Source organism: Marmota monax, unplaced genomic scaffold (genome assembly GCF_021218885.2).
Source record: "Marmota monax isolate L192 unplaced genomic scaffold, Marmota_monax_Labrador192_F-V1.1 WCK01_AAM20220418_F8-fsc00055, whole genome shotgun sequence".
Classification (NCBI taxonomy): Eukaryota; Metazoa; Chordata; class Mammalia; order Rodentia; family Sciuridae; genus Marmota; species Marmota monax.
The window spans coordinates 2437669-2446429 of record NW_026695205.1 but is presented as its reverse complement, the minus strand read 5'-3'; positions in this window follow the sequence as shown (position 1 = coordinate 2446429).

The window sequence follows — 8761 nt, the reverse complement described above, 5'->3', positions numbered from 1 at the left end:
ACCCTGCCCCAGCTCACGGCATCAGCACCAGGGCAAGAGAAACTGTTAAGGAGCTGTGGACAAATTTAATTATTTCTCAGAAAGAAACCAAAAAATGCAATAGTCCACCAGCTTTCCATCTCTCAGGAGAACAGATTTTCAGTATGACTTTGGATCACAAGTGAAATGAGTTAGGTTGATGCTGACCTCTTAGCCATACCCATGTCCTTGATAACTTGTATACGTGAGCCCTTTACAATGGTTAAAATAAAGGAGAGATTTAGGATACATAGGGCTTTCTCCTCCTGTAACTTTGTTAGAGCCATATAGGAACAGCTGTGGTGTAGCAGAAAGCAGGAAAGTACCAGCATCAGTGTAGAAAGGTTCAAATTCTAGCTCTGCAGTGTACTACTTACCTGACTTTGGCTCAGAAAATTAGCCTCTCTGAGCCTCAGTTTCTCCACCTGAATTATTGGGATTATGTATCTATCTTTCATGGTTCCTATAAAGGATTAAATGATTGATTTTTATAAAACATCAGTAACAGGGCTAACATTAAAGAAATGGTCCTGGTTACTACTAAATTAGTGCTTTGGTACTGGAGAAGCTCTGTGGAGCTATTATCATGAGTATGAGTAAGGATGCTAACTTGTGTGACAAAGCCCCAAAACAGCTTGTGCTGCAAAACCCAGTTAATATGCCAGAACCAGAATGTCTGCACCAATTAGAATCTTCTGGATACACATGGAAAAACATTACTCTAGTCAACCTCCATTGACAATTAATTATTCAAAGAGATAACATGGAACTCTGTTAGTTGATGCATCTAAACCGGCACTAGATGAAATTATGAGGGATTTTAGAAGAGGACATCTTACCTCACCATTGGTGAGTGCATGAAGGAAGACCCAGAGGCCAAGAGAAACAGAACTTAGAGCTCCCTGTCCCTCTTCACATGTGTGCTTGAAGTGTGTCCAGTCGCCTGAGTTGCCCCAAAATGGTTATCCACAATTCTTAAATAATCACATAAACGTATTGTTCTTCCCATGTCATACACATGTGCCATTTTCTGTTTTCTTTGTGCTGTGACACCTTGTAGAAGTTCAAAAAATACATTGATTCTCTTACCAGAAAACCTTTCAGTTCTTGACATTAGTTTTCAGGAGATAGCAAAGTAACTGTTTTGAAAGGGGCGAGAGAACTGATGTCATCCAGCACCCATTATTGAAGCCAGCATTGTGCTAGGTGTTTTATGCACCTTATTTCGAATGATCCTAACAAGCTATGAGGTGGGTACTATTATTATTCCCTTTTCACAGATAAGCAAACTGAGCTTTAGATTAGCTGCTCAGGTCACTCAGTGAGACATGGCGATGGGCCCTGAGGTGTGCTTACTCCAGGGAAAAGCTAAAGAGAGCCCATGAACCCTGGAGGAAATCGAAGCTATTGCTTAGGACATAATTGCACTCAGAAAAAAAAAAAATTGATATCTGAAATTCAAATTTAACTGAACATATTGTATTTTATCTGGCAACCTTATTTTATGTTTTGAAGTTAAGTTTTGTGTATCTTTTACTTTCTATTTGATGTTTTGCTTAACTGCTCTAAGCTTTTTCATTAAGTAAAAATGAATGCATAATTTTTAACACACAAAGGCACTGAGGTGCTAATGTGTTGTTTTTTTTTCTAGATTGGGTTTTTTGTTATAATTGTTGTTGTTTGTTGGGGGGGGGGGCTGCTTTTATTTATTTGCTTGCTTGCTTGCTTATTTATTTATTTATTTATTTATTGGCTGATCCCGAGATCCAAAGCACACTTACTCTGCTATCTCAAACAGAAAGGCCAAGAATTGAAATTGTGATACATATACTTTTGAAGATCAATGTTTCAGTATAAAATGTGAACAAGAACAAATTTAAAGAAACATAAGAAAATGATTAATTTTTAATAATTAAAATTTGAAAAGATAGGGTCCATCATAGGAAGGATACAAAATAGTCAGCGAGCTGAAAGATCAGAGTGAAAACACTGCAGGAAAAAAATAAAGAGATAGAGAGCCTGAGATCAGGACCCCGAGTAAGGAGAGCAAATGTAGAAGTCCCACCACCAGATGAAAGGAATCCCCGAAAGTGGTGACAAGAATGGGCGGAGAAGGAGGTGAAGACGGAGGAGAAACTTACCAGAGTGATTCATCAGCCTGACTTAGATCAGAAGAACCCAGTGCATCAAAAAGAAGTCCACACACCACACACACCTTGATGCTTCAGAGACGGCAGGTGTGTGGGAGACAAAAATAAATCTCAAGGCTTCCAGAGAGAAAGAAGAAATCATTTACAAAGAACAAGAAACAAGAATCAGATTAATATGAGACTTCTCGGTAACAACAGTGAAAAGTAGTAGAAATGATACTTTTGAAGAATTGAAAGAACTTTAAACCTAGAATTAAATATATCATATTGTCACTTGTCACTTTGAGGGGATCATTAAAGATTCTTAGGCATACTGTACTGTACAAGGTATCCATCAAAGACCCACAGCAAGGACTGAACAAGGAAAATAAATCCACTAAATACTGCAAGGGATACTGAAATTAAAGTTGATCAGGTATTTTGGTTTTTTATTTTTTGGCTTTCTTTTAAAAAGAGAGAGCTAAGATTTTTAAAAAAAGAAAGAAAGGAAAAAGTATTTGTAGTTACCAAAAACTAAAATTCCAAGGAAAAATCAATACAATCAGAGGAGGTGACTAAGAAATGAGAGTGTGCCAATATATTTGTCTTCTTAGGAAGAAAACAAAGAGAAAGAGAGGCAGGAAGGACAGAGGAAGGGAAAGAAGGAAGGAAGACCAGCTGATTTAAAACTCATTTGGGTTAAATAAATACAACTCTGTGTCTGAAGGGCAGCATCCCAAAAATCAAAATTAGAAGAACATCACCATAGACAAGGAAAAGCAGGAATGGACGGGGAACAAACAGAATATGGGGGAAAAAATTAATCAGATAAGAGAGCTGAGTTCTAACAACAGAAATTAGAATAAAAATAAATTAACCCAACTCATTAAAGGCAGAACTGATTATTCTATTCCAACCATATGGACTATGAGATACATGCTTAAAAACATATTTGATCCTAGTACCACAAAGAAAAGAAAACCCACAGAGGATTGTTAGAAATAAAAGGAGAGAACAGATTTATTAGTAAAATATGTATTAGACATATGAGCATAGAAAAGAGGTATTGGTGGGCTGTAGGTCAGTGGTAGAGCACTTGCCTCACATGTGTGAGGCACTGGGTTCGATCCTCAGCACCACATAAAAATATATAAATAAAGGTATTGTGTCCATCTACAACGAAAAATATTTTTTTAAAAAAGGAAACGACGTATTCATAAAATATGGACAAAAAATTGTGGTACTGAATCTTAATTATCCAGGTAAGACAAATTTAAGCTAAAATTCTTGAAACAAAGGAGAAGGTCAATTATTCATAGTGGGGGCAAGTAAACAAAGATGGTCCAGCCTACAACATAGGGTTCCGGTACTGCCTCCAGCCCAGAAGCAACAGTGATCGAAACTGCAGGATGAAAAAGATTAATGAACAATTGTAATTATAGGGAATTCATCGGAAACTAGTATATCAAGCAGAAGAAAACATAGATATCAAAAACTATATAACATAATCAGGAATCTCTAAGCAAGTATATAAATGTGGGGGAATTCTGCTCCCAGTTAAAAGAGAACACAGTTTTTAGTTCAACCTTATTACAAAAACAAACCACATATCAGGTCATTAAAGCAATCTCCATAAGTAAGCAAAGAACAATATCAAGCAGACCATGTTCTCCAACAATAACCAGATAGAATTATAAATTATCTTTTAAAAAGGATGGCATCAATAACATATTTGGAAATGAAATCACATTTTATTAAACAGATCTTGGATTAAACACGAAATAGAGGAAATTTAGAAACATTTAGGGCTGAATGGTAATTAAAACACCACCTGTCAAAATCTGTGGGACATTAGTAAAGCTGTGCCTAGAGAAAAATTTATAGTTTTAAATAAATTATCAGGAAACATGAAAAGTTAGAAACATATTAACTAAGCATGCCCCTAAAGAAATTAGACAAAAAAGAGCCTTGGAGCAAACCCAAAGAAGTGAAAAGTAAGAGAAAAATATTAGTAAGAGCAGAAAATAAGGAAATAGAGAACACTGGCAAGAATAGCCACATAGATGAACACACGGAAAAGATGTCGTGTTTGTTTTCTAATAAAAATAAAATACAAAGACCTCCGAAAAGACTCATCAGGAAAAACTGTGTGCCCTCCCCAGGAAGGGAGAATGGGAGGGAAGGAGAAATGAATGAATCAAGAGAAGTAACAGCTTTTAGGGCTGGGGATGTGGCTCAAGCGGTAGCGCACTCGCCTGGCATGCGTGCGGCCCGGGTTCGATTCTCAGCACCACATACAAACAAAGATGTTGTGTCTGCCGAAAACTAAAAAATAAATATTAAAAAATTTCTCTCTCTCTCTCTTTAAAAAAAAAAAAGAGAGAAGTAACAGCTTTCGAAACAAAATGAACAAGAACAGAAAACAAAATTTAAAACGCCAAAATTAAAAGGATCTGAGAAGCTTAAAGTGGCTAATCAAATATTTTAAAGAGCTAAGAAGAACATTCAATGACTTTCCTGATGCCCCCGCCTCCCAAACTAGCCAGGTTGTTTATGGGATAAATTTGAAATTTTCAGGAAATGGTGAATTCCAATTTTTAAACTTTGTTCTTAAAAAATATATATTAAAGGGAAAGCCACCCAGGTCATTTTATGAGAAAAATACAATCTTGAGTTTGAAATCAGATAAATACAGTATAAGAAAAGCCTGTAGCCATTTCACTTATTGACTTAGAGCCAAAGATACTATACACAACCGTAGATAACAGCCTCAACAACAGGGATGTGTGTGTGTGTATGTGTGTGTGTGTGTCCAAGCTCAAGTTACCCAGCAGCAGCCAGGCACAGTGGCACACACCTCTAATCCCAATGACTCAAGAGCTGAGGCAGGAGGATCATAAGTTCAAGAACAGCCTGAGAAACCATCTCAAAAAAAAAAAAATTTTTTAAAGGGATGGGGATGTAGTTGAATGGTATGTACCCCTGAGTTCCATCCCCAATACCATGAAACAAAACAAAAACCCCAACAGCATAATTTCCCATATTCATGATGAAGAAAACTTATATAATAATTATGTATAAATTATTAAAAATAAAATATTGAACAATATCGATTGGTATAGAAAGGGCAATTGATGAGTTTTAACACCAGGATGGATGAAGCATTCACTCATCACTTTTATATCAACTTAGTACAAGAGGCCAATGTTACAAGGAAAGTAAACTGAAGGAGAAATGTGGGTTGAAGGAAAGATTATTAAATTATCTTCTAGGAGAATGTGATATTCCATGTAGAAGAACTAAGACAATTCCTATACATGAGATCAACCTAAAAAAATTAAAATATCTATGTTAGCAAAACCTAAGAAGAAATGTCATTAGAGAGAGGAAAATACCAACTACAATGTCAACAAACACCAAAGTTTCTAGAAGTTGATGTCACCAAAAGTTCACAAGACCTCTCCAAGGAAAATGAAAGACTCTAATAAAGAACATAGAAAAACAGATGTAATTAATAAATGAATAAATTCTATGCTCTTGGATGAGATGATTTAATCATCTGAAGATGTTGATTATCTTCTAATTAATATTTAAATTAAAGCAACTGAATTAAAAATTTAAGTCAAATTTCTGTGAAACATGATAAATGTATTCCAACATGCACATAAAAACTATCTCTACCAACAAATAATTTCTCACTAGAAAAGAAGATTTTAAAAAAGGAATTTACCCTGCAAAACATTTTTGTAAGGTGGAAGTTTGTTTTTGTTTTTGTTTTTTTAAGTCCCCCATGGAATTAACAGAAAAACAATAAATAGACCTAAGGGATTATCAGAGATCTAAGATAATATAAGAACCTAAAAGACAATAAAGTAGTACTATAAATCAATGAGGAAAGAGAATCATTTAGTCATTTGGGCAGAAATTGACTCGGTAGAGAAAAATAACTGTATCCCTAATTAACACCACATAGAAGAAACATAGATTCTGTTTGTGGAGTAGAGGTTTTGAACTTCCCCAGTAACAATTTTAAACATTAATCCTAAAACATTGACTCAATGGCAAACATGACAACAAAATTTAGCATTTCTGTGCATTGAACAACACTATAGACTATTTTAATTAAAATACAAGAAATTAATAACTAGACCATAAAAGTACAAATTAACATCAAGAAGAGATCCTCTCCATTAGAAAAGTGGGCAACTAATATAAACAGTCAGTTCCTAAAAAAAGGAAATCCAAGCCCTGAGGAGCTTATCAAGAGACACTCACCTCATCAGCAGTCAGAAAAAATGCAAATTAAAATAACATTGAGATTTCACTCTACATTAATTAGACTGGCAAGAATTTGAAAACTGGATAATGCCGAGAATTGGGATAGGGACCATATTCCCCACGCGTGGGCTATAGACCGATGTGACTGGGGAATTGAGTGACACAAACTACATGCACACTCAGAAAGTTGGTTCCTAGATTAAATATCTTAAAGAAATTTCCACCCAGTTCCCAAACTGGCCACATTCAAGATGTGAACTGCCGATGGGTTTCTGTAGCCTCTGCCAGTGCAGCTCCTGGACTCAGGCAGGTAAAAGCCCAGGAGGCTGTACTGGTGGCCTGGTCTTGGTCAGTGAATATGTAAATGCGGAGGACGCAGCATACAGAGAATAGATAGCACACACCCCGACAGGAAGACATCTTAGAGCACAGTTGTTAGTGGAAAAAGTCATTATTATACATTATACAAAAACCGTATTTTATGAGATGTAAAATACAGTCTTTCAAAAACTCAAACTACATGAACACAAAGCAAAAACATACATTTTGTTTTAAAAATGTATAAAAAGGATAGACGTCTTTAAAGTAGGTGATTACCTGTGGGGAGGGGGAGAGTGGAGATTGGATATGGAGATCAGTGAGAAAATAAGGAAGCCCTTCTCAGACTCATGATAATAATATTCGTGAATAAGGAGCATGATGACCTGCACACCTTCCTCCTGAAAACCCCCAGCCATGGGGGTGGGGAGGATAGAAAAGGAGATGGAGCAGAGGAGGAGGAAGAGAGAAGCAAGAAAAAGGTTCCAAGAAGGTGCTCTTGCAACTGTTTTCATTATCCTCTCAGCACCCGGCTGGGGGCTGGCAAACTTTTTCTTTGGAGGGCCAGTTAGTACATGCCTAGGCTTTCTCTTCACTGTAACAGGGAGCCGTAGACAAGGTGGAAGGATGACCATATCTGGGTTCCAGCCAACTCTACTTGCCAAACAGGTCATAGGCCAAAGGAGGGAGTGGCTGACCCCTGGCCCAGACCCCAGAGATGACCAAGGGAGGGCACTAAGAGTCCGTCATGCAGACTGTCTTCACAGATCCAAAAAGACGGGCTGAAAAAGTCAAAGGTGCTTTTGTGAACAATGAAAGGAATAAAGGATCAAACCACAATCCTTGGGCTTGTGGGATACAGACTCCAGTCAAGAAGAGGACAGAGCAGGAAAAAAAAAAAAAAAAAACCCTCAGACAGAGTCATTCTTGTTTAAACTCTTCTAGTATCTAATTGCTGCTTCTATAAGACCTGCCAGATCCACAGGAGAGGCAAAAGCTGGTCAGGGTTCGGGGTTATATTAATAGAATTTTTATATAAGCAAAAAATGACAAATGCCAGGATTCCACATTACAGTCCTATAATCCTATAAATATCCTTTTTCTTCTTCTGGGAAGTGTGTCTGACCAAAACAGATGGAGCAAGGTGACAGGCTCGTAAAAGAGAATAGAGGTTTAAATGTCAACTGAAGCAAGGTTCATTTCTAAAAAAAAAAAAAAGAAGAAGAAGAAGAAGAAAGAAAGAAAGAAAGAAAAGAAACTCATTTGCTCTTCAAGCCACCAAACTGAACCTCCTGCAGTTTGAGGTTCATCCAGAAAATCCTTTTGCGGAATATTTGCTGAAGCACTGTAATGTAGGAATTGGAAAGGACTGAGGTTTGTTCCGTTTCTCCTCCCCGCATACATCTATCTAAACTGACTTGTGCAGCCCAGAAGCTTAAATCCATGTGTCTGAGACCCAGATTCCAAAGCCACCATAATGCTGCCCACCCCCACCAAATACGACAACACCACTGAAATATCTCACTTCTAACTAAGTCTGCATCAGTGAGTAAAAATCAAAGGTCTTTTATTACAATCCTATACCCCCCAGTAGACCCCTCTTGTCCTTTACTGGATTTAATATCTGCAAGATGCTTGCACTCCAGAGTATGAAGCACAGAGAGGCTCCAGCCTCCAAGGCTCCATCCCGCTCAGCTGCTGAGATTCAGGGACGGACAGACTGCCTGGCCAGGACCCTGTATGCACTGGTTCCAAGGGGGAGGAGGGAGGGTGGCTGCAGTGGTCTGGGAATATTCAGAACTTCCAGGAACAAAAACGTCAAAGTGGAGGAGACATCCCGCAGGGAGAAGTAGCTTAATGGCTTTATTTTAACAACAACAAATTAGTGGGAAAGCACCCTTATTGAGGTGGTGGAATTTTAAAAGGCTCAAGGATTGCTTACCAGCTGCTTACTAACTCATCTCAATAGAAATTTCCCCACCACAAGTATTGATGTTGCGGCCGTAGTATTTGCTGTT